This window comes from Rhinoderma darwinii, chromosome 6, assembly GCF_050947455.1.
Source record: "Rhinoderma darwinii isolate aRhiDar2 chromosome 6, aRhiDar2.hap1, whole genome shotgun sequence".
Lineage (NCBI taxonomy): Eukaryota > Metazoa > Chordata > Amphibia > Anura > Rhinodermatidae > Rhinoderma > Rhinoderma darwinii.
Genome location: NC_134692.1, coordinates 14,956,427 through 14,983,683, shown reverse-complemented (window position 1 = coordinate 14,983,683; position 27,257 = coordinate 14,956,427). Strand labels below are relative to the sequence as shown.

Below are 27,257 nucleotides of genomic sequence, written 5' to 3'. Positions count from 1 at the left end.
CCAAATTCTGATGTTCATGAACAAAAATGTTTTCATTACATATTCCGAACCCCACCCCCTAAGCTTCAAACAAAAGGGGGAATTTCTCATAAGAAACTCATTTGCAATTTATTACTGTGCAGGATTCCCCGGGTGAATATGACTGTGAAAGAATAAGACAATTCCTTGTATAAAGACTCTGGGATTTGAATGTGATCTCGCTGAGCATTGCCCGGCAACTCCTTCAGATGGGATTTATTAGGCATTGGATTGTAGGCTTCTCCTCTTGGCAACATTATCAGAGAGCGATGCTAAGATTCTGTCCAAGTACGTAACCGTGCCAAGAATGCCTTTACACAATCGGCCAAATCTTGACCAAGACACAAGATTTTAATCATGTTAATTTACCGTTGTAAAGCGCGTCGGTTTACGTTTTATTTTGCTTGGAAGCCAACGCAGGTTGTAGTGTGGGAAAATAAACCAAAAATATCATTATTTACTTAATGCTGAGTTCTGGTTTCAAAACAATGACTTCACCGTAGTGAATTATTGAGTGACAACCTAATTCTGTTAGCCATGCTTTCATCACCCTGCGGAATATTACTGACCTGATCCAGATTGATGAAGATCTCGTGCATGGCCTTAAAGGGACAGTACACCTGCAGTTTATCTTCTCTCTAGTTGTCATACAGCTAAATGCAGTCTATTGTTCCCTATTATCAGCCATTTCAGGCTAGAGAGAGGCTGACTATTGTGTTCTTCACTGGAATGACTGACAGGTAATCCAAAAATAACCCTACCCCATGATTATTGCTTTATGTCGCATATCTCCATGTGGAGAACCTCCAGAAACATTGACATATATATCGGTTTGACGGATATTAGGAGCTCCACTATAGGTTCGGTGGCCCTTTAAAAAAATGTCTTCAGGCACATGCAGTATCCCCCTCTGCACACAGGTATAATATGTTTTAGACTTTGATCTTTGATGGTATCAGCCTGTACAGAAGACTAAACCTATAGAAACAAAAAGTTATAAAAATTAGAATAAATTCCCTAGAGTAGTTTTCCTCTTTATAATTATTTGGCCATTACATGATTCCCGGAAAGTGGTGGAAACTAATGTGGTTGCAGCTCCCATGGGGCTTGTCACCCAGTTTGCCAAGTCGTCTAAACTGAAGGGCAGAGGTGTATGGCAGTGACTTACTCCCATCTCCCCATTGAATATAGACAGGGTTTCCAGGCTAAACCCAGAGAGCATTCGGCCCACAGCTATCTAATGTGTATGGCCGGCTACAGGTAACTTGATAATATTAGGAAATGTTAAATGGACCTGTCGCTTCTCCTGACATCTGTTTTAGAAAAAACTTGTATTTCCCATGAAATTACAATTCTGGAGCATCCGTTCTTAAAACTCCATTGTGACATTCCTCTGTTGTATAAATATAGGAATAAATATACTACTGTCTATTATCATTTCCCTTGTCAAAAGTGTGTGTCCCTAAACAGTCTGAGACTGTCATCGTTTGACAAAGGCATTGGTAACACCTAATTTAACATCAATATGACTTAATAAAGTGCTGGTCGGTGGTCTCCGGTATCTGGCGCCGTGCTGACTGCAGTGCATCCCACATTTGCTGGAGGGTGCGTGGGGGGGATCCATAGAGCGAACAAGACGATCGAGGTCCCACAGATGCTCAATTGGGTTGAAGTCTGGTGAATTAGGGGGTCAGGGAAGTACTTGGAGGTCTTGGTCGGGCTCTTCCAGCCACTGTCGGACATTTCTAGCTGTGTGACGTGTCGCATTGTCTCGCTGGAAAATTCCATCTGCCCCAGGGAAGACAATCAGCATGTATGGGGGCAACGTGATCTGCAATGATGGATTCACACCCAAATCAGTTCTGAGCCGTCCACGTGGATGAGTGGCCCAGAGAATGCCATGAAAAAATCCCCCAGACCAGAACGCTGCCGCCACCGGCTTGTGTTCCTCCAGCAATGGTTGCCGGGTGTTTGTCCTCTGATGTTTCTCGCCTGACGCGCCAACGTCCATCCATTCCATGAAGCAGAAAACGTGACTCATCGTAGAAGACAACCTGCCAATCATCGCTGGTCCAATTCCGATTCTGCCGTGCAAATTGAAGCTTTTTTTCTGATGCGTCTTTGTTACATAGGAGCAGTGACCATCCGTCGGCTCCGGAGCCCCATACGCAGTAGAGTTCCCTGAACTGTTGTATTAGACACACGTCTGGTCGCCCCCTAGATGATTTTCACGGTGAGCTGCTCCACTGTAGCGTGTCGTTCGGCCCTCGCGCACCTTCGCAGCCGACGTTCACCTCTCAAATCAATGGCACGTGGTGCTCCGCAGTTTCCTTGTCGGTTATTCACAATTGTGCCATTTGTCCACTCACTATACACTTTCACCACAGAAGCACGCGAACACTTCACAAACTGCGCTGTGTGAGAAATACCGCCACCCTGGCCCGAAAGCCGATAATCAGCCCTTTTTTGCAACGCTGCAACTTTTACCCCTGGCAACAATGAGTGATAAGTGATCAGACAGCCTATCCCACTCCTTACATACTCACCAAGCCCACGACACATCACTTCCTTCATGGGCGATGCGCTGCCAACGTCGAAAGTAGGAGGTGGTCATAATAATCTGACTCAACTGTGTATTTCAGGTACAGGTTTTCAGTCCCCAGGTGTAAAAAATTACGTTTCCATCCACTGTCAGCAAGTGGAGATTTTCAAAAATGGTGAGGAATTTAATCAAAACAAAGTATATTAGAAAGTGCTGGAACTTTTTATTATACAGTTATTAAGCTTGAACAGTCTTTAATAAAACCACCACAGTCCTATGTAGGAAGAAGGAGGGGGTCAAAAAATACACGTTCTCCACCTTAGAGTTTTATCACATTATATCACCATATTTCTAACGTACACGCCTGTAATGGACTTTTTCTTCCTAAATAAATGCCGATGACACAATGAGATGTTGGTGGGCTTACTACTTTTTGCCTGATAAATCTTTGTTGGGTTTTCTCTTAAAGTCTTTTACACAAAGATCTTCCCAGATGTAAATGGGAATCATTGTTGGCCCGGTAAGGTTACGATTAGTATGCTGTCCACCTACTCTACAAAGGTCCTTTGGAGCTGAAGATTCCAGTCTGCTTCTCCGCTGTCTGATCGCCAAGGAGACTTGTTGACAAAAGATGTTGTGTGACTCTTAAGGTTTACATCATCGCCGGTTATTCTTCGTCAAGGTTCCCTCGGTCATATTGTATGTGAGCTGTTTATAAAGGGCACTACGGCCTCCTTCATGGCACACAATAGAGCTCTCTTTTCAGCTCACTTTGGAAGCAGATTGATGAGTGATCTACATTCCCTGCTTCTTCATCGCCCATAAGGAAGGTCCAAGGTGTCTTAAAGTGACACTGCATTTAAAAAGTAGAAAACATCAATAACATTGACTAGGAGATCTTCCTTTTCATTCATCCGGGTCTGTTCCATATCCTAATACAAGTATAAAATGGAATAAAAATCTTCTCAATGTTGAACAATTCGCAGCATTTTGTGTCCCTGCTTTTTCTTCTTCCCATCCAGTGCTAAAGCATGGGAAAAAATAAGTTTGTTAAAAAGGGGAGTGGCTTAAAGGGGTTGTCTAGTCTTATGTAAATAGAACTCAAAGGGGCTGTCTCATGAGATAACGCCTTCTCTAAAAGCAGCAACCCTGCCGATCAGCTGACTGCCTTAGATCTGACTCCTTTAACCAGTTGTTATCGCCAGGGGAATGTTCATCTGGCAATAAATTTGCCCTGCAAATGAATGGCGAACAATCAAATACTAAGCCCTCTTGCACATGACCAAATGCCACTCGGGCCGTTTTTCACGGCATCTGAGTGGCACCCGATAGATAGGACCCATTTACTTTAGTGCGTGAACCACGGACCCAACTTTCCGATCAGTGGAAAGGTAGAACATGTGGCATTATCTATATGGCACTATCTACAGGTGGCACTCACTGTGGCACTATATATGGGCACTGTGTCATTATCTTCAGGGGCAGTATGTGGCACTATCTATATGGGGCACTGTGGCGCTATCTACAGGGGGCAGTGTGTGGCACTATCTACATGGGCAGTGTGTGGCACTATCTACAGGGAGCAGTGGGTGGCACTATCTATAGGTGGAAGTGTGTGGCACTACCATCTACTGGGTACTGTGGCACTATCTACAGGGGCAGTGGATGGCACCTTCTACAGGATGCACTGTGGCACTATTTATTTCTATGATATGAGTTGGGATCATCACATATCCACTAGCCTAGTCCTTAATATTGGAGCTTGTAATATAAAGGGCTAGGCTGGTGCATACGGCCAGACCAATACCCGTAGCGTAAAAACCAGAGAACCGCTGGAGCGTGGCGAAAATAACTTGCTTTATAAAGTATGCAATTAGAAACCCCCTTTAAAGATCCTGCACCTAAGTAGGAGTAGCAGTATTCTGGAGTTGTATTTTGTAATTTACAGCTGGAGTATATACTAAGAAGCCGAATTTCTCCACACCTTATTTCCACATTGTGGTTTCATTTTATGTGCAATTATTGAAGTCATAATGTCTTGGCTTATTTAGAAATATTTTATTATTCAGGCAAAGAAACAGATTATTTTAAAATAAAATATTGAAGGATAAGGAGGGGTTCTGGCATAAAGTTTAGAAAAATCCCTGCCCCCATAATCTCTACTTTATCTCCAGAGCTGAGAACCTCCAGAAGTATTAAATGAATCATATGTGTGACTGATATTCGTTATTCCTCTTATAAACCGCTTACTATAGGTTTACTGTTTCTTTAAGACATTCATAAGCAGAACTCTTTTTTTATTGACCTTGGATATGACATAGAGCTTCTTTATGCCTGTAATATCAGCCCAGCACAGGGCGAAACTGAAGGGTGTTGCAACTACTAAGTCAATGGCACCTTGCGCTGTTACATGTGACCTATCATAGTGATCGATGGGATGTAAAGATTGAGGTTTTTAACTTCCTGTTTTTGGAAACAAAATATATAAACCCCTCAACAATGCAATGCACCAATAGAAAACATTATTGACCCATAATTCTTGATCTACAAAGTAAATATAGCTGGCTTAGCTCATCATGGCAATGCCCCAAAAGCCACTCGCTGGAGTCTTGTGCCCATTTGTCTTTTCATGGGCTGCTAAGTGTAAACATGAGGTTTTGCCAAAAGAACTTAGGTTCTATTGAGCGTGAAGACTGTTCCTGAAAGTTATACTCATCGCCTCTTGTGTCACTACTCAGTAGCAAAGAGCACTGGAGAAATTGTGTATTTTAGAAGTTGTCAGAATGAGATATACCAGACGCTTTTTACATTCCAATCCAGAATGAAGATTTGATTTCTCCATTAAATGGTATAGAGTATGACAGCAATGGTTATAGAAAGATTTTGGGTGGGTCCAAAGCAGGCCATAGACAAGGCAGTACTGGTAGGATGGAGGCGTGAGACAAGATTGAACTACCATGGTGGCATGGCTATAGGATTTGAAGAGGTAGCATCGGCAAGTGGACCCTAACACTAAAGGGTTGCATAGTCCCCACTCATATAACAACGCACAATTATAAATTATATAACTTTTGTCCAGGATATCCACGCTATCAGTGAAATAAGCAAGAGACCAGCAAGAGTGGACATGTAAGAGAGAGGCAGAAGATAAGCAAGAATAGGTAAAGGAGAGGCAGGATACAAGATAGGACAGTCATGAAGGGGGCAGGCAGGAACTATGCAAGGATTAGCATGAGGCAGGCAGGAAAGAGACAGCAGCAGGCAAAAGACAAGCATGAGGGAGGCAGGCAGGCATAGGATAGACAGACTGTAAAAAAAACTTGGGACGGTCATGAGGGAGGTAGGCAGGAAACAAGGTAGGGCAGGCATGAGGGAGGCGGGAGACAAGGTAGGACAGGCATGAGGGAGGCGGGAGACAAAGTAGGACAGGCATGAGGGAGGCGGGAGACAAGGTAGGGCAGGCATGAGGGAGGCGGGAGACAAGGTAGGACAGGCATGAGGGAGGTGGGAGACAAGGTAGGACAGGCATGAGGGAGGTGGGAGACAAGATAGGACAGGCAGGAGGGAGGCAGGAGACAAGGTAGGACAGGCATGAGGGAGGAGGAGACAAGGTAGGGCATGCATGAGGGAGGCGGGAGACAATGTAGGACCGGCATGAGGGAGGCGGGAGACAAGGTAGGACATGCATGAAAGAGGCAGGAGACAAGGTAGGACAGGCATGAGGGAGGCCGGAGACAAGGAACAATAGGAATGAGAGAGGCAGGAGACAAGAGAGGACAGGCATGAGGGAGGCGAGAGACAAGGGAGGACAGGCATGAGGGAGGCAGGAAATAAGGAAGGATAGACATGAGGGAGGGGAAGACAAGGTAGGACAGGCATAAGGGAGGCAGGAGATAAGGAAGGATAGACATGAGGGAGGCGGGAGACAAGGTAGGACAGGCATAAGGGAGGCAGGAGACAAGGTAGGACATGCATGAGGGAGGCAGGAAATAAGGAAGGATAGACATGAGGGAGGGGAAGACAAGGTAGGACAGGCATAAGGGAGGCAGGAGATAAGGAAGGATAGACATGAGGGAGGCGGGAGACAAGGTAGGACAGGCATAAGGGAGGCAGGAGACAAGGTAGGACAGGCATGAGGGAGGCAGGAGACAAGGTAGGACAGGCATGAGGGAGGCAGAGACAGACAGCACATATGATAGCACTGTCATGAGGAAGGAAGGCTAACAACCGGAGTTCAGGCAGGATACATGAGACGGCACATATGAGATCGGCAGGTAGAATAGCAATATATTTCATAACTATGTCACTATAAGAATATGCACTTCAAGACACAACGTCCTTAGTCATATTGTACAAGAAGAATTGTCTTGCAGTTTGAGGACATAGGAAGAATAGAAGCTTTTGTCAATCTTTTTTTTTGTTTCATCCCTCTCCTCTACAGATGCTCTACAGAGCCCAACCCCCATCTCTGCTTCTCGTCACTATTTTTTTCCTTTTTCTCCCTTTGTGTTCTCACCGTCTTTTATACCTTCTCCTAATTGCCTACATTCCCTACATGCCTATTTTCTCTTTTCCTTTAATGCAAAATTAATTTGTCTGGTTGAATGCAAGTTTTGTTATTCAAAGAGAAGACATAAGATGTTCATGTAATCAGCATTTAGGACGAAGCTTAAGAAAATGTATGTAAAGGTTGACATTTGTTGACCTAAAAAAAATCTGCCTAATTCGAATGGATGTCGACTCATCTACCTGGTCTCAGATCCCTTATCCATTGATGGCCACATCCTGTAGATCCCTTCGACATCATGCTCATGTTGGGAAATCTTGTGTACTAATCAGAAGAGCTAATTTTACCTTCTTCAAGGTCCAAATACTGAAAAGTCATCAGATTTGGCCCCAGAATACGGTTGTACATGTCCATCATGAGACAGAAAAAGTTGATCCATGTATTCTATTATCCAGAATGGTCAGAGAACATCTTTCATGTTAAAAGAGCAATGTCTAAGCTTGAGGGCTCCTCACTCTTCAACAGATAATTTAGCATGGGCAAGTTAATGCGCTTTTACACTGGCAATTATCGGGCAGACAAGCGATTGGAGTAACGACCGCTCGTCCCCATACATAGCTCCTTGTGACAGGAGCAAATGAGCGCCGATCAACGAGCTGTCTCGTTGATCGGGGCTCTCTGCATCGGCCAAAATTGGCCAGTGTAATAGGACCTTTACTGGTCATGGTTCTACCAAACTCTTAACCGAGATCACAATCAACTAAGTAATTATTAGCCATGGGAATGATAAGTGAAATCATTTCCATTTCAATTCCATATATATATATATATATATATATATATATATATATATATATAGAAGGGAACACCTATGGCAAAGATCAAATCGGGTTCCACATTATACTGCCAGGTTTTGTCTCCCAGGATGAAAGCTCTGGCACTTGCCCTTCCCTTCCCATTCCTTACCCCCTTGTTTGCTAAGAATGCAGTTTCTCTGTTGAGTGGGGTCCTGTACAGGTTCTTGTTATCCAATAGCAACGAGTAGGAAACCAACAAGGACTGGGGCCTCTCTCTCCAAGGTATGTACCCATGTTGGGAGGGAACACAGGCTAGGGAATTTAGAGAAGGGTGAGGGAGGAGAATGCTTCACAGAGAACACCCACTGACATCTAAGCTTGCAGCTCCACAACCTGCCGTGTCAGACGAAGCTTGAAATTAAAAGAAACAATAAAGTAATCAGTCTACAACACATTATGAATGAAACCTCAGATACATTTCTAAAATTCATTTAATCAATAAATCTTCAAAAATTGTTAAAGACTTAGGACTCAGATTGTTGCAGGAATATATATTTTTAGAAGTATGTTCCTCGCTTTAAGGGACTCTAAACCTCAAGTCAATCTATTGTCCCCTGTTATCAGCCATTTCAGGTTAAAGCGAGACTGACTAGTATTGCTTAATGAGATGAATAATGGAACATTTCTACCCCATCAACACTTATCTCACCTATGTCCAGTTCTGAGACCCTTCAGCGGCATTTACATTCATATATTCATATATGTAAGTGTCATGTACGCTTTGGGAAGCAAATTTAAAGAAAAAAAGATTCACGCAGACTATTTTGCATTTTTTCAGATTCCCATGTAATACATTTTCTTAAATAAACTGTAAATAACATACCAGAGACCTGCAGTAACAGCCCGCTTATTAAATTGTATTTGCATCAAAACAGATTGCAACACTTCTGGTTTCATAAACCACAAAGAAAAGTCTGTTAGAAAACCACAAGCTGAAATATTTTCAGGCTGTCAAGCTGACACTGACAGGTACATAGAGAACGGCAGAGACAATGCTGTAATTCCTGACCTCAGGAAACTTGCTCAACTGAGTCTTGTGGTCTTGCTGTGCCCAGCCCTATGGACGCACAGAGAAAGCCTCCAATGCTTTCCTATGCCTAATACTACAAGATCTGTGGTCACCAAGATGATTCCAGATCCAGAAAATAATCTTTATATCTCTTTCATATCAAGTGTCTATACAGAGCTACTTAAAGAGGTGATCAAGTTGGTGCAATGGCTCCTGACTCATTTCACACTAACTTTTTAGGACAAGGAGACATCAGTCATTGGCAACTCTCATGGAACCAGTGCAGTAGACTCAAGAGAGTCCATCGATCATGTTGGGTTGTCCTGGACATTGGTCATTATAATAAGATGTAACAGCCATGAATGTGGTGAAACTTCATCCCAAAGAGAGACTCACATCAAGAGCGAACTGACAAATCAGGCATTAGGGCAAAGCCTGAGGGTCCATGGCCAGAAGAGGCCCATGTCCCCTTAGACATCACTCCTTAAAGTTCTTCTGATATGCAATTTATCCAAACCAAAGTGTATCATGTCTATTCTGGGTGATAAGTGTAACGTCCGTGGTCGCTGACCACGAACGCCTTCCATCCAGTCGACGCCCTTCTCTCAAGAGATGTCTCCACATACGGCCGTCCTGCTCCACAGTGACCACCAGGGTGCGTTCATGAGCTCAGCCCAGACTTAAGAAGCCAGAGCGGACGTATGTTGGTGATTGAGCTAATTGCTCCAGAGCACCCTGGGTTATAAGAAGGACCCAGCCCCATCCTCCCATGCCTGAGCTTTGTTGTTGTATTCCAAGTCTGTCTTGCAAATGGTCCCCTAGTGTTTCATGCTCCCAGTGTTCCCTGTTCCTGTATCCTGTAACCTGTATCCTGATCTAGTGCCGTGCTTAGCTGTAGCCGTGCTGTGCTATATACCCCGCCTGTCCTGCTTATCTACGCCTGACCTCTACCTGCTGCCTAGTTAATGCCAAGCCTGCCTTGCTACTGTCCGAGCTGCCACAGGTACCCTATATAAACTATAAACTCTGACCTGCGCCCTGTTGGCCAGCTGCCATATCGCCAAGGCGGTACGGCCCAGTGAGTCCACGAACCCTATGCGACAATAAGGAGCCTATGACCTTGAATGCCCATTTGTCTAGATCACTCTCAGTCTGACCCTTTCTCAAGTAGTTGGGTAGTCTTAGTCTTCAGGTTGCCACACACCTTAGATTGTGAGCTGGTTGATTGTTAAGGAGATATCTATAAGACCTGACATTCACAAAAACTTGAATGTTGTTGTTTACTGAATGAATAGAATGGTGAGATGTTTGTTGGGGGGTTCTGGGTCTCTCATTATCATCAGGATCCATCAACAATATGATGTCTATTGAGATAATCAGACTTCAATCAGGGGACCAAGGATCAGATCGGGTTACATTTCGACCAATTTGATCCTGTCATTTTCCCCCGATAAGTGCCTCCAGAGGTGACATCGGAAATGATATAAGGGGCCCATTCGACTGAGCTGAACAATTTGGAACAATTGATGAGGATTAACTTACAAAATCTAACATGTTGATTCTCATCTGTCCTGAGAATAGATGGTCTGATTATACATATGTGAATGGAAAGGAAAATGAGTGTAGGTAGGTAATGGGCGACGAATGTGGGGGAGTACACATGAGGAGCTGTTAGGGTGTCAGGCCAGTACAGAATAGAGAGAGGATACTGGAGGTAGTAGCCATGTGGATCAAATAAAATTGGCTCCAGGGTGCTTGTGAAGCAAGGTGTAAGGAATAAGTAGGGGTGGAATGGCGCGATAATCACAGCGATTGATTGGCAGCTGGCGTCAGGGGCTTGAGAGGCAAAAAACAAACATACAAGGTGTTGGCTATACAAGTCAGTTTACCTGTTCATTGTGGAAGAGGACTGAGCTAATTTTAAGAGACGGCAGCCAAGGCAGGGGTCCCTGGTTACAGGTTTGCACAGGCCCTAATCATGGGTGTATGACATATGTGCAGGTTTATCATTCCTCAATAAAGCCTAACTCCACTAAAAAAAACCTGACCGCTGCAGTTAACCCTTATATCCTTTTCCACTCATGCTCAGAAGGTTCGAGGAAGCTGAGATATAGGTAGGTTTTTGGGGATGTCCACCTCCTGCCTGTGACCACTCAAAACCATATTTTTTTTTAAGGGAAGAATCAACCCTCTTGGGCCTCAAAGTAGACATAGGGGCTGGCTCTGTGGAACATACACCCTTGAAATCAGTCCTACCGGCAACCAGAGGTGTCCTTAACTTCCATTTTTTTCAACCATGCATGGGAAGTCATCTACCTGCTGGGCACTGGCGTAGCTATAGGGGTCGCAGCGGTCGCAATTGCGACCGGGCCCCGAAGCCAGGGGGGCCCACGGGCCCCCGCACCACATCAATAAAAAGTTACTATAGTAACTCGGGCCGCGGGCCCCTGTTACTATAGTAACATACTTTACTTACCTTCCTGGTTCCGGATGGCAGCGGCGGTCCTGACGTCAGGCGCTGTGCGCAGCGCATGACGTCACAGCGCTATGCCGCCGCGCACAGCATCGAGACTACAGAACTCCCGCCGCGGCCGAAGAGGAAGGTAAGCTTAGCCCTGACTGGCGGGGTCTGACTCCCGGGACCCGCCAATCAGCTGTTTTGAAGGGGCTGCAGCACTCGTACGAGAGCTTCTCCCCTTCATTCCTGTCACTTCATTCCGGTCACACTGTGAATCGGTGTCGGCGATTCACAGTGTGAGCGAGTAGTGAAATGAAGGGGAAGCAGCTCTCGTACGAGTGCTGCGGCCCCTTCAAAACAGCTGATTTGCGGGTCCCGGGCGACACATCAGCTATTGATGGCCTATCCTGTGGATAGGCCATCAATGTTTAGGGACTGCACAACCCCTAAGCCTACGATGTATCAGGCTTAGGGGGCCCATGAGACAGGATCACAGATTGTGTGATCCTGTCTGCTGGGCCCTGTATCTAAGCCAATCACATGGTAGGCTTAGATACATGGCCCATGCGTGATCCTGTCTGCTGGGCCCTGTATCTAAGCCTACCACACTAGGTTTAGATACAGGGCCCCAGCACACAGTAATCTTATACTGTATAAGATTACTGTCTGCTGGACCCTGTATCTAAGCCTACCTTGTGGTAGGCTTAGATACAGGGTCCCACAGACAGTATCACACATGGGCCCTGTATCTAAGCATTAGGGTATGTGCACAGACACTAATTACGTCCGTAATTGACGGACGTATTTCGGCCGCAAGTACCGGACCGAACACAGTGCAGGGAGCCGGGCTCCTAGCATCATAGTTATGTACGACGCTAGGAGTCCCTGCCTCGCTGCAGGACAACTGTCCCGTACTGTAAACATGTTTTCAGTACGGGACAGTTGTGAGGCAGGGACTCCTAGCATCGTACATAAGTATGATGCTAGGAGCCCGGCTCCCTGCACTGTGTTCGGTCCGGTACTTGCGGCCGAAATACGTCCGTCAATTACAGACGTAATTAGTGTGTGTGCACATACCCTAACACACGTGTTACTAATCATTTTTTGTGTGTTTTCTTACAGGTTCGGTCGTTGGAATACGGCGGATTCCAGGACTACTTCGATGACAGCTTTTTTTTTATTAATAAAATGGTTAATGAGGGCTGTGTGGGTTTTTTTTTTATTTCAATAAAATATTTTTTCTATGTCTTTGTGTTTTTTTTTAAACTATATTACTACCGCCTTAGTAATTGCCGCCGGCTGATTGACAGCGTCCATTGCTAAGGCGGGGCTTAGTGTTAGCGGATGCAGAGGCTAACACTAACCCCCTTTATTACCCCGGTACCCACCGCCACCAGGGGTGCTGGGAAGAGCCGGGTACGATCCAGTACCTGACCATCTGTAGTGATGGTCGGCCACTGGGGTGGCCGCAGGCTGGTATTATCAGGAGGGGAAAGGCCAAAAACAGTGGCCCTTCCCATCCTGGTAATGCTGCCTGCTGCTGCTTTATTGTATCTGGCTGGTTATGAAAATGGGGGGTACCCCACGTCATTTAAAAAAAAATAAAAAATAATTGGAAAGAACGATGTCGGGTCCCTCCCAATTTTCATAACCAGCCAGATACAACACAGCAGCAGCAGGCAGCATTACCAGGGTGGGAAGGGCCACTATTTTTGGCCTTCCCCAGCCTAATACTACCAGACTGCGGCCACCCTGGTGCCTGCCCGTTACTACAGATGGTCGGGTACTGGTTTGTACCCGGCTCCTCCCAGTACCCCTGGTGGCGGTGGGTACCGGGGTAATAATGGGGGTTAGTGTAGCCTCTGCACCGGCTAACATTAAGCCTCGCCTTAGTGATGGAGATTGTCAATCAGCCAGCGGCCATTACTAAGGCGGTGATAATAAAGTTTAAGAAGATACAAGCACATAGAAAAAATATTTTATTGAAATAAAAAAACACAACCCTCATTAACCATTTTATTGAGAATAAAAAAAACGCCGTCATTGAAGTCCTCGTATCCGAAGTCCAACAACCGAACATGTAAAAAAAACACAAACACACAAAAATAATCAGTAACACATAAAGAAGCAAAATTATTATTCTTACCTATCCTGGGTCCAGCGCTGGAGCCGCAATGTCAGCGAGCTGGGCCCTGTATCTAATCCTATCATGTGTGATACAGTCTGCTGAGCTGTGTATCTAATCCAATCATGTATGATACTGTCTGCTGGGCCCTATATCTAATCCGATCATGTGTGATACTGTCTGCTGAGCCACTGTATCTAATCCTATCATGTGTGATACTGTCTGCTGAGCCACTGTATCTAATCCTATCATGTGTGATACTGTCTGCTGAGCCACTGTATCTAATCTTATCATGTGTGGTACTGTCTGCTGAGCCACTGTATCTAATCCTATCATGTGTGATACTGTCTGCTGAGCCACTGTATCTAATCCTATCATGTGTGGTACTGTCTGCTGAGCCACTGTATCTAATCCTATCATGTGTGGTACTGTCTGCTGAGCCACTGTATCTAATCCTATCATGTGTGGTACTGTCTGCTGAGCCACTGTATCTAATCCTATCATGTGTGGTACTGTCTGCTGAGCCACTGTATCTAATCCTATCATGTGTGATACTGTCTGCTGGGTCACTGTATCTAATCCTATCATGTGTGATACTGAATGCTGAGCTGTGTATCTAATCCTATCATGTGTGATACTGCCTTCTGAGCCACTGTATCTAATCCTATCCATAGTTTATAGGGTCGTAGTGCTATAGATATGCTATGCTGTCTCACATACACACTTTTTTTTGGGGCGGACACATATGTATTGGGGCTATTTCCCGGACATTTTAAGCCCTGAGGGTATGTTCACACGGCAGCGTCCGTTACGGCTGAAATTACTGTGCTGTTTTCAGGAGAAAACAGCACCGTAATTTCAGCCGTAATGGCATGTGCAGGCGTCTTTTGCTGCGTCCATTACGGAAGTAATTGAAGCTGGTTTTCCATGGAGTCCATGGAAAACGGCTCCATTTACGTCTGAAGAAGTGACAGGCACTTTTTTACGCGCCGCCTTTTGACAGCGGCGTAAAAAAAAATGACCGTCGGCACAGAACATCGTAAGACCCATTCAAATGAATGGGCAGATGTTTGCCGACGCTTTTGAGCCGCATTTTCGGACGTAATTCAATGCTAAAACGCCCGAATTACGTCCGTAAATAGTGTGTGTGAACCCAGCCTTAGTGACGCCCCGGCTGCTAGTGCTGCATTGTTGGGTCACTTAGGAGACCCAGCGATGCAGCTGAAAGCGGACCGTCGGCCATGAGAAGTTTGCGGGGGGGGGGCCCAGTAAGAATTTTTGCATCGGGGCCCATGAGCCTCTAGCTACGCCCCTGCTGCTGGGTATCAGGACTCCGTCGTTCTAAAGGCCCTTTTTCATGGGCCAATGACGGGTAAACAATCGTTCATATGAATACTCGTTCCCGATCATTGCCCTGTGTACACAGAGCAACGATCAGCCGATGAATGAGAAAGTTGTCTTGTTGATCAGCGCTCATTGTTAAGGCCAAACTTGGCTGATATAAAAGGACCCTAAAGGCCCTTTTACACCGGCCAATTATCGAGCAAACGAGCGTTCACAGAACACCCGTTCCCGATAATTGACCTGTGTAAACGCTCATTCATCGGCTGATTGCATCGTTTTAAATGCAGAAACTATTATAGTTATCGGCGGCACATCTTCCTGGGGAGACGCGCTGTCAACATGATAGAAATGTATGGGGACGAACAATCGGAGTAACGAGCGCTCGTCCCCATACTAGCTCCTTGTGAAAGGAGCAAACGAGCGCCGATCATCAAGCTGTCTCGTTGATCGGTGCTCGTTTACACGGCCAACACCGTGTAATATCACCTTAAGGCTTCTTTGGATTTTTCACCCCCACAGATTACACTTTTACGACTCATCTGATTGACTTGACTGGACAAACTTTCCCTACTACAGGGCTATCACAGCAGGTAGTGTAGTATTGTAGACTGTGGATGGTCATAAACCAGCGATACTCAGACTGCAGCTTATTTAACTTGACGTGCACTTACATGACTTTTGTGCTCGGGTAGCCAAGGGGATCATTCCCAATAATTAAAGTATATTAGCAAATGGTTGTTAATTGCATCCCCTATAAATGTAGGCAAAGTGGCTCCAAAGTTATTCTAGACAGCTACTAAAGCCGGCAGATTCCTGTCCTGTTATCATTGATACCCATTTTAGCTTTTATGTGTTTTTTGTCACAAAGACACCAGCTAAATAAAGATCAAAAACTCAACGTATTGAAAAATAATAAAAACAAAAAAGTCCAAACAATCTCAGGTAAACAATCGAATTACTTCATGTACAAAACCTTCAAAGAGTTTCTTATTGAAAACAAATCCTCTCCCCAACAGCGGCTCATAATGTGACATCATGACATGTCACCCAGGTGTCCTATTGTGTCCCACACGGGATCTACTCGGGTGATTACAACATTCCGAACTTCTTTTTGTATGTTGAAACTGGAGGTTATGGAAGAATTCTGTTCAATCTTTTATTCTATTTTAACTCTGTATAAAAAACAAAAAAGTAAAAAAAAATGTACTATTCACTTGACATAAAAGTATTAGGCTGGATTCACACACAACATCCAGGTCAGGTTTTCGTGGCATTTTTATGGCCGTTGTTTTGTTGGCCAGACATTTGCTGGTAGTCACTACAAGAATGTGAAGTTCTCTACACACAATGGCCTAAATTTGCTAAGACTTTTGGGTGTTTTTTGCTGCACCAGTAGGTAGTTGGAAGTGTTTTGTGCCAAATTTCTCAAAAGGCTTACCCATCTCAATAACTAGGGTGCATTTTTACAAGTCAAACAAGCAGAAATTAAAACCTACACCTGCTGATAGCCCATAGTTACGCCAGAAATTTGCACCTTTTTAACGTTATTCAGTTAAGTTAAGTTAAGTGATAAAGTTGCAAATCTTAATGTGAATTTGCTGCACGTTCCATTAGCAGTTTACACCAAAAAGACTGGGGTACACTGCTTAGAAAATGTGGGCCAATGTGTTTTTGATTATTATAATTTTTTGCTATTTTTGGTCCACATTTTTTCTAAAACACAGCATGTTCCAGTTGTGATATTTTTTACTCCGTTTTCCGTCCATAGACCTCCAATAGCCTATGTGACCTGTGTTGTAGTTTATTTTTATGGTGTTTTTTGTGTTTTGTTTTTTGTGTTTTATTTTTAAATTATGTGTGAAGGAGGCCTCAATAAGTGAATTAATTACAGCTATATGTATGTAAAATTACCTGTTAGCGCTAGAACTGTCGGGCACATTGAAAATGGCATGATTTTTATTTTAACTTCTCCTAAGGCATCTTGCATGCTGTATGGCAGCACATGGAGTCCTTATGGTTCCATACTATGGAGTTGTAATGCCCACCTTATGGTGCCGCCATATGGTGCCATCAGGGCTGGCCTTAGGGTTGTGCTACCTGTGCGTCCACACTCTGTGCATCACCTAACATTACTGTAGGGGTTACCACTAACCCTGGTGGCCTGGGCACCTGGAGCTTACACCCTGATCCCACACTTGGTGCCTGAACATGGAAAGGAAGCTGATTTGGCAGTGTTGTAAAGGCAACGGTCTGTGATTTTGGCACTGTATGGTATACTTATTTCTACACAACATCACTGTATTTTTTGGTACAACATAAGGGTGGCAGCAATAAAAAATACTGCACAGGGCACCATCCAGCCTAAAGCCGACCCTGAGTGCCATATTACCTCCGTAATACAGCATATGATGGAGCATGCCACCATTTTTTCACTGCCGATTTCATAAAGAATCAGACAGATAAAAAGGCATGCAGAGGTAGTCAGGCCCCATCGATTTCAATAGGAGCCGTATTACTGTGTGCATGAGGGCTAAATGATGTGATCTTTGGTATGATAATTATTTATTATGATCTTTATCATTTATTATTGATGTTTTTAGTATTATTCATTCCTTTAGTAATTAATCAATATTAGATAACTGTATCCAGGCAGCAATTTTGACCTTCTTTCCTTGAGATTTTATTGGGGGGGGGCTAAAATTTTAAAACATTATTTCGAGTAAGACACACAAAGATTTCAAATCAATGAAACCTACTTAATATGCAACCATCTGGGCAATGAAGAAATTATTTATACAGGTCGGCAGAATGCCAAATAAATGCTAGAATCACATTGTCACACAGTGATATCAAAAGAAAAAGAAATCAACATGTACGTACAGATTTCATTCAACATGGATCACCTTAGATGGGCAGAGTCATTTCGAGTATTGCACAGAAAAAAAAAGATTATTAAACATTAAGAGTATGTTCACACTGAGTTTTTTGAAGGCAGAAAAATCTGCCTTAAAATTCCTTCAGGAATTTTGAGCGCCGCGGGTAAAAAAGCGCAGCAAAAAACGCCTTCTCTGCCTCCTATTGATTTCAATGTGAGGTCAGAGACAGAACCGCAGGAAGAAAGAACATGTCGCACTGTACAGTGCCTGAGTAGCAGTGCCACACAAGGAAATCTCATCATGAGGTGCCCATTTCAGCAGGGGCAACCGATGGCCCAGTTGTACAGGTCGCACACCCCTAAGGCCATCCCTGTCCAACAGCTTCCAGTTCCTATGATTAAAAATATTCCTTCTGCATGTTTGCGAACAAGTCATTTGATATTTTCTTCAATTTTATTACTTCAATTTCCTCTTCTCACATGAATAATTTTTTTTATTTTGTGCTTTATTGTTGTTTTTTGGTGTTTATGTGTTGGTCATTGAACTCTATTGCTTGTTAAAATCCTTATCTAATGTTTGTAAGTGAAAGGGGAGATCATTATTCAGGATTGTCTGGAGCCATAAACCAGATTTATTGAGGAAAATCATCTAGAATAAAATGGAACAGATTGTCCTAATTGATAAATATGGTGGGTGATCTCATCCCAGTTGGACTTAAATTTGACAGCAGGAAGAATAAAAATTGATGAATCAGTCTGGGATTTTACACTGTAGAAAGTGATTAGAATCAGCAAAAAAGAAAAAGAAAAAAGAAAAACCAAAAATATATATATATTTTTTTTTTTTTTTTTTTTAATGGTATAAATAAAAAATATATTGTAAAAAAACAATAACACAATACAAAACAAGAGTAAAAAAAAATAGCAAAAGTACATTAATGAGATAAGATGGATGCAGCTCCGCAGAGATAACCAGATCGGCTGACAAGCATTAAACCTTGTCAAGGTTGGAATTAAAGCTTCTATTCCACACCTGATCCCATAGAGAAAGAGAGAAAACCCGGATCTATCCTCAGCACGCCATCTGCGGATTCATGTCAGATCAATTTCATCAGCTATCAGTTTGTTCCTTTGTGTAATATCTCTTTGATTTGACCCATCGATTAAACCTGTCTAAGCCAAAAAAAGTCAATAGCGTTATTGAACATTTATTGAAAAACATTCAAGGTTTTTATTTTATTTTTTTTTTATTTATTTTTATCTTTTTGTGGGTTTTTTTCTGTGTAAGATTTTGGTTGACACAGTCAATTGGGTTTGTTGAAATTTCCGCACAACTGTCACTAATTACAACAAGCTTCAGAGTCATCATCAGCCCAGTGGGGGTCGGATGGGAGCAGCCAGTTGGCTCGCTGTCTGTCTTTTCAGTGTCATGATCGGCGCTGAAATTTTTGCCACTTTAGGTGTTAAAATGTCTCCACACCCTCCTCCTGTATATAGCTGGGGTTTTGCATCTTTAATTACATTTTTAATTGCAGTGAAATATTTTACAGAAAACTGTTAAAAAAAAGAGCATATAAGGAAAATAAAAGGAAATAATTTATTTACTTATTAAATATGTTATAACAAATAAGAGATAGATAGATAGATAGATAGATAGATAGATAGATAGATAGATAGATAGATAGATAGATAGATAGATAGATAGATAGATAGATAGATAGATATGAGATAGATAGATAGATAGATAGATAGATAGATAGATAGATAGATAGATAGATAGATAGATAGATAGATAGATAGATAGATAGATAGATGGATAGATGGATAGATAGATAGATAGATAGATAGATAGATAGATAGATAGATAGATAGATAGATAGATAGATAGATAGATAGATAGATAGATAGATAGATAGATAGATATGAGATAGATAGATAGATAGATAGATAGATAGATAGATAGATAGATAGAGAGAGAGAGAGAGAGAGAGAGAGAGAGAGAGATAGATAGATAGATAGATAGATAGATAGATAGATAGATAGATAGATAGATAGATAGATAGATAGATAGATAGATAGATAGATGGATGGATGGATGGATGGATAGATAGATAGATAGATAGATAGATAGATAGATAGATAGATAGATAGATAGATAGATAGATAGATAGATAGATAGATAGATAGATATGAGATAGATAGATAGATACATGATAGGTAAAATAATATTGTAGCAGTTACCATATAAATTAGGACTTTTTCACGAGAATATTTGACACTATAAGTGAGTGGATCTGACCATTGATTGGAATAAGAATATCAATCAACATCCGGTTCCTCTAATGGACCTTAACCACCGCCGTCCCTTTAAAAGCACGGCTGCTAAATGTTCTACCTGTTTTCTCTCTTTCATTATTGAAATCTAGTTGTAAATCCCTTTCAGCCGGTAATGGATAATGATGCAGCAGATCAGTAAAAGCTCATTACCAAATAATGTAATGTATCCACAGCAGCCATAAACATCGCACTCTGGCCGCACCGTACATGTAATCGCTTCTATGTTAGGACAATTGTAAAAGTGACCAAACATAATGGTCATTGTGATGCTACAAAAAGTTCAACCCAGAACATGCGTTTTTCTTGCCTAAGGATCCCCGTACATGTAGCGGCCGGGTGGCAATATTGTGTAGTGCGGAAAGACCGCATGCTGCTTTACCACTAATTGCCACAGTTTTTAAATGGTTTCAATGTGTTTTATTTGTACAAGCCACGTAGCTAAAAAAATGTAAGGTAAAACCGTGGCAAGTTATTAACGCATGGATCTGGGCTGCCTGGCACAATACCACCACATGGCCACTACATGTACGGGCAGTAAGATGCATGATCTGCCTGGGATTGATTTTTCCTATTATTACAAATATCTTGCAATATTTCCCCAATTAACGACCACAATTCCAATACTAAAAATGTTCTAAATTGGCAAATTGCCCATCTATGGTCATCAAAAGGAAAGCCCTTCTGGCCGCTGCAGGGGAAATGTAGTATTACATGGTACCCATTGAAATAAACGGACACCCAAGAAATACAAGTTCATCAAAAGCAGGAGCAAAAGCTGAGGACCCCTCTATAAAGAACGGCCGGAGCTGAGCCCTGGGCTTTGGAGGAGGCCACATAACTGGGAAACAGGAAGGCAAGGAGCTTGAGATACGAGGCCAGATAGACGGCACTCTGGGTTGAGCGCCAGTCTGTCCGGAAACACAGTGAGGAGCAGTTGTCCCACCCACCCTCCCCTTTTTTGTTTTGTTGGTTGTGTTGTTAGGTGTTCATGTTGTATGTCCAGTCGTCATGGCAGCGTATGGCGGGTTTTGGGGGGTCCTTGGAGTTGGTTAAAATTGGTGGGGGAGGGATTCATACTGGTGATGGTCCCTCCCAGATTATACATGGTGGGGGATCTGGCTTACATGGGCTCCTGCTGGGTGGGGTCCCGGGGAGCAAAATGGAAATGCTTCAGCCATTTGTGGTTCGCACGGTGCCCCTGTGCCTGTAGCAGGACGGCTGGGGGTAAAATACAGATATGGGCAGAATGGCGCCAGATCCTTCTTATTAGCCCCAAGGACCTTCCCAATTTTCAATATGGGGGTGTATGGTTTTTCACGTGAATGATGTTTGTATGGGGGGGTTTGCGTGGAAAGGTTATTAAGTTATGGTTATTTATTTGGTATTAGTTACTGGTATTTAATATTGTGTTGTTTTTCTGTTTTTGTTAATAAAATGGCTGCTGTGGCCAATTCATTCCAGTGTCATCATTGGTGGGGAAGGTAAGGGGTAGATTAAGGGAGTTGGGATTGTCACACGCAGTTAATGGTTAAGGGTAACAGAACTGCACTCTGTTTATCCCACGGTCATGTCCATATGTCCTAATAGGGCATATCCGGATCTTTGGCATCCTGTTTTATTAGAGGTGCATTAATGTGCCAGAGCCTGGGTCAAGCTGATGATCCTCTGATACTATGGTGGGCCAGTCTGACCCTGTATCGGACCAATTCTATGGGTCAGCATATTTGGCCGCTTTAATGCCCGTGGTCGCTGACTGCCGGCATTCCCATCTTACCAGCAGCCGCAACCGCAGGACTCTGAATCTCCGCCGGCGTCTCCTTCCCCAGGGACGCCGTCACGCTCTGCTCTCTACTGCAACCTGTGCCCGTAAGGTGTGCGTGCACTCGTCCACATTCTTAAAGGGCCAGCGCGCGCACCAGGAATATTGCTCCCAAGCTATCCCAGCACACCCTGGACTTTATAAGGAACTCTGCCCACTTCCTCTCCTCAGTGCCTGAAGCAATATTGTTCATTCATGTTGTTTTTAGCATATGTTAGTCTGCAAAGGTTCCATAGCCTGTTCCTGTATCCAGTATCCGTGACGACTTCTGTATCCGAGACCCGTGTCCGTTTGGAGTCCCATAATCCAGCACAAGACAGCTTCCGATAATCTGGCACAAGTCAGCTTCCGGCTATCCGGCACCAACCTGCCATCCAGGTACCAGGTATATATATTTGTTTGGCCAGCTGCTACTCCGTTACGGCAGAGTGGCCCAGTGGGTCCACATCCCCCATGGTTGTGACAACCACCTTCTGTATTATTTTGTATAAAATTGATAAAATAACAAAAATAGGATGGAGGATTGATTGATTGATTTATTGATTGATTGATTGATTGATTGATAGATTGATTGATGGGTGGATTGATTCTGTTCTCAGCTTAGTGGCTTATTGGACGGTAATGCAACATGAATGAACTGCTCATGAAATATGGAAGAACTGAGGTTTATTGTGACCGGAGCAACGTCCACTGGGGAGTTTATACTTTGACGCCATCAATCAATCGATCTATGCATTGATCTGTGTGTCACACCACATGGACACTGATGACGTACACAACCTTGGTAGGAAGACAAGAAAGTGATCTGTTCCTTTTTCACTTCCAAATTACTCAAGCGTGACTTTCTACATAACTTACAGATCACGGCAGATCAATTTCTCCTTCTTTTCTCTTTCTAGTTTTTCAAATGGTTTGTAAATATTTTGAAATAAATATTTTCTTAGTCCTAGTTCCAAAATTTAGGACCATTTTGCTTTAGAGGTGTTAACGAGGATTAGAAAAACATGTCTATGTTCTTCAAAATGGAGCGCCACACCTGTCCATGGATTGTGTCTGGTATTGCAGTGAATAGGGCTTAGCGGCAATAAAACTCACAACCTGTGGACAGGTGTGGTGCTGTTTTTGGAAAAAAATAGCCATGTTTTTCTAATCCTTACAATTTCTTATATAAGTGTTGTTTCAATGAGACAATTTTTTTCCATATGCCCTATGAGGTCGAGTAGCTCTTAAGGCTCTTTTACACGGGCCAATGATCGGGCAAACAAACGTTCATATGAATGCTCGTTCCCGATCATTGACCTGTTAAACAGGGAAATGTGCTGCCAATGCATGGAGATGAATGATCGTAGTAACGATCGCTCGTCCCCAGACATAACCAATCATTGATCCTTGGGAAAGGAGCAAACGAACGCCGGTGAACGAGCTGCCTCGTTGATTAGCGCTCGTTTTCACAGCCCATATCGAGCCATGTAATAGGACCTTTATTCTGATAGAATTTATTTCTCTGATAGAGACTTATTACATTGTCAGGCTTTCATGTGTTACCGGCTGGCAATATCAGCTGATTGCCGGGAGTGTTTCAGAAACCAGACCTGAATCGATCAGCCGATCAGCTTCATTGTAAAAATGGGTTGTCAGAATGAGACAACTAGGAACAGATGGGTATTTAACCTGGTCTCAAAGATCTCCTACCTGCTGATGGTAATGGTAATCTGCTAATGGTGCTTATTATAGTGGTGACCATTTCTCTTCCCTGAAGGTACTTTTAAGGGGGTTTTACCATGGACGATTATCAGGCAGACGAGCGTTCTATGAGCGCTCGTTGCCGATAATTGCCCAGTTTAAACATGGGAACAATCAGCAGATGAACGTGCAAACGCTCGATCATCTGCTGGTCGTATCGTTTTAAAAAAGTAAAATATTATCGTTGTTGGCATCACATGTGTAAACAGGGAGACGCGCTGCCGACATGATAATAATGTATGGGGACAAGCGATCGGAGTAACGACTGCTCGTCCCCATCCATAGGTCCATGTGACAGGAGCAAACGAGCGCCGATCAACGATGTCGCGTTGATCAGCGCTCGCTGCACCAGCCGAGTGTCGGCCGGTGTAAAAGGCCTTTACACCAGTACACATTTTGGCCAATACAACGAGTGCCGATCAACCAACAGCTCGTTGATTGGCAGTCATTTGCTACATTCACAAGGAGCTATGTATGGGGACGAGCGCTCGTTACTACGCTCGCTCGTCCCCATACATTATTATCATGTCGGCAGCGCGTCTCCCGGTTTACACATGTGCTGCTGACAACGATAATATTTTGGGCATTTAAAACAATATAATCAGCCGATGAACGAGCGTTTGCTCGTTCATCGGCTGATCATTGCCCTGTTTACACAAGGAAATTATCGTGAAAGAGCGTTCTCTGAACGCTCATTTGCCTGATGTCAGAGGCTCAGTTGGCAGACCTGGCAGATTTCATGGGAAGCTTATCTGCATGCAGCGCTATTCTTCCCGTCAAACCGCAACCGAATCCAACGTACCCTATTGTAAGTCAATGCGGTCCATCAGGCGCCTGTGGGGTCAAATGTGAACAGAGCCTTATTGAACTACTTCTTTCTATCATGCTAACCTCATGCCAAAAATTTATTCATCAAGGGGCAAATCTACATAAAATGCTATTAAATTAGCATTGTCAAGATTACATCTCGGGCATTTAGGCACGAATTCTGTTATTAACCTCAAAAAGGCATTTTTTATATTCTTTTATCTGAGCACGATAAAGAAACTGGAATATAATTCTTAGATTGAAGTTCCTCGGACCAGTGTGAGACGTTTGATTGAAGGTTATCGGAAAACCCCTTGTGTACAATTTCATCTCTGGAATATAATCAGTCTACAGATATATGCACAGGACTCTTAATGTAGAACAACAACTTTCCAAAATTTCCCAAAAATAGAAAGATATTTTTGTGTTTTCCAGAAGGTTACGTCTAGTTTCAGTGGGCTATAAACAATGACATGTGATTTGCATGTCTACTAAGAGCAGCCACAGCCCATTATTGTGCCTATGCGATGAGTTTCAGCACCGTCTACCGCATTGTCCATTGTCTTCTCTTGAACAAAATACTTTTTGGAATTGTGGATTTTGTTGGGGGAGGCCCATTCATTCCCCTCATTACTTTGTTAGGCTACATTCACACGAACGTGGCCCACCTCGGACGTGAAAAACTTCAGTTTTTCACGTCCGAGGTGCACTCGTGTGGGACGCGTTGTCACGGATGCCCCACAGACTACAGTCTATGGAGGGATGTGAGACATGCAGGAAAATAGGACATGTCCAATTTTTAACGGGCCGTTCACACGCTCAGTTGAAACAACGGTCGTGTGAACCGCCCCATTGAAATACATGGGTCCGTGTGACGGCCGTTGTTTTAACGGCCGTCACACGGACGAGATCCACGTTCGTGTGAATAAGCCCTTAGTAATACTAAAAGTTATATACAGATTGGATGGTGTGAGTTCTGACATGTCACAACAAAGGACTCAGCTCTACAGCAGGTACCAGGATATTGGGCAACTTGACATGACATCTACCTATAGACGACAAGTCATGACATGACCTATTAGGATATATGGACTTCATAGAGGGAGGCCCCTACTCGAGACTCCCCACAGAGCAGAGAATTGCTGCTCATTTTAATGGGTGCCATGTAATACTATATTTCCCCCATAGTGGCCGCTAGAGGGGAAACCTTTCCTTTGTTATTCCTCCTGAAAATGTTTAAATAAATTGATCAAATGGGTGTTATCATTCCCCCTGCCAGTGAGGCATTTCCCTACGCAGGACACACCGCTATGACAAGAGGAATAGCAAGACCCAGTTGTCAATTTATTCATAGATTTCCAAGAGGAATAACAGAGGAATGCAGAGTTCTGAGAAAAACTGCTCCAGAATTGTTATTTGAGTGATTGAATATAAGTATTTACAGCTGACAGATCCTCTTTATACCCCTCTGCATATGCGTGGAAAAATTTGCTGCAAATCGGCAGAGAATTTGCAGCAAGATCCACAAATTTCACCCCTCTCATTGAAGGGGGTGAAATCCATGGTGAAAATCCGGATTGGAAATTGACATGCTGCGGATTTCCGTGTGGAAAAATTCTGCTGCATGTACATATATATGTAGATGAATAAATCTTATCTACATGTCTAGTACTGTATACCGCTGCAGACTTTCTGTGTGTTAATCCGGACGGAAAATCCGCAGCATTCTCGTCTTGTGTGCAGTGGAACAAATACTGGCCCAGGGGAAATGTCCTGAGCCCTTTTGCATATGTTTTCAAAGATCATTTACCACGTTATTATCTTATCTGTTGTTCTGATAGTGTAAAATTAGTAAAGTGCCTTCCGCTATCCTAAAAAATAATGAAATATGGCTTGTTTGTACATATTTGACACATTAAGAGCTCTCCTTACTGCTGCTTCTTTAACGGTGAAGTGCAGTCTCATGAGGTCAGGGGCGTCTGTGTGTAAAGGTATACACCTTCAATGGCTGTTGGCCGAATGCTTGGCCGAGCGTGCATGTGTTTACATTAGGAAAAGGGGAATAAGCAGCTACAGAGTTTTTTGGCAGCGACTTATCTCCTGTGGCAACAAAGGATCGGACATGTTGAAATCTAACATACACAATCTTAATTTCTCTCTAAATCTGCCGTCTGGGGAGAGTTGGGAAACCCCATACTCATATAGTCATAAGTCATACACATAGATACATACCTCCTAACTTTCAAGTATCACAAAGAGGGACAACCGATGTGGTGTACGCAGCGCGACAATTTTTTTTCTTTTAAGCCACGCCTCTAATCCCACCCAATCCCCGCCCATAAACACCCAATTCAGCCCACACTCTATCATGCTCCTTTAGTGCCTCCCACATAGTATAATACCAAATAGCTTCCCCCACACAGTATAATGCCCTCTAGCTGCCACCAATGCCCCATAGATGCACCCATACAGTATAAAGCCAACAAAGATGCCCCCATACAGTATAATGCCCATACAGATTCTCCCATGCAGTAGAATGCCCATACGGATGCTGCCATGCAGTATAATGCCCAAACAAATCCCCCCATAGAGCATAATGCCCACATAGCTGCCCCATACAGTATAATGCCCCCTTAGCTGCCCCTTGTGCCAGTGCCCTTGTAGATAGTGACACAGTGTCCATGTAGACAGTGCCCATGTACATAGCGCCACAGTGATCCCTGTAGATACTGCCCCTATATAGTGCCACAGAGTCCATGTAGATAGTGCCACACCCCCCTTGACGATAGCACCCCCCCTTGTAGATAGCCCCATTG

General features: G+C 43.5%; 1 long non-coding RNA gene across 1 annotated transcript; it reads right to left on the bottom strand.

The window, feature by feature from the left end:
- Positions 1–2,830: 2,830 nt before the first annotated feature.
- Positions 2,831–26,726, bottom strand: LOC142656189 (uncharacterized). The gene is made up of 3 exons (XR_012849610.1): positions 26,674–26,726; positions 8,034–8,275; positions 2,831–3,584 (listed from the first exon to the last, which is right to left on the bottom strand). It is a non-coding gene; the product is annotated as an uncharacterized LOC142656189 (long non-coding RNA).
- Positions 26,727–27,257: the final 531 nt, after the last annotated feature.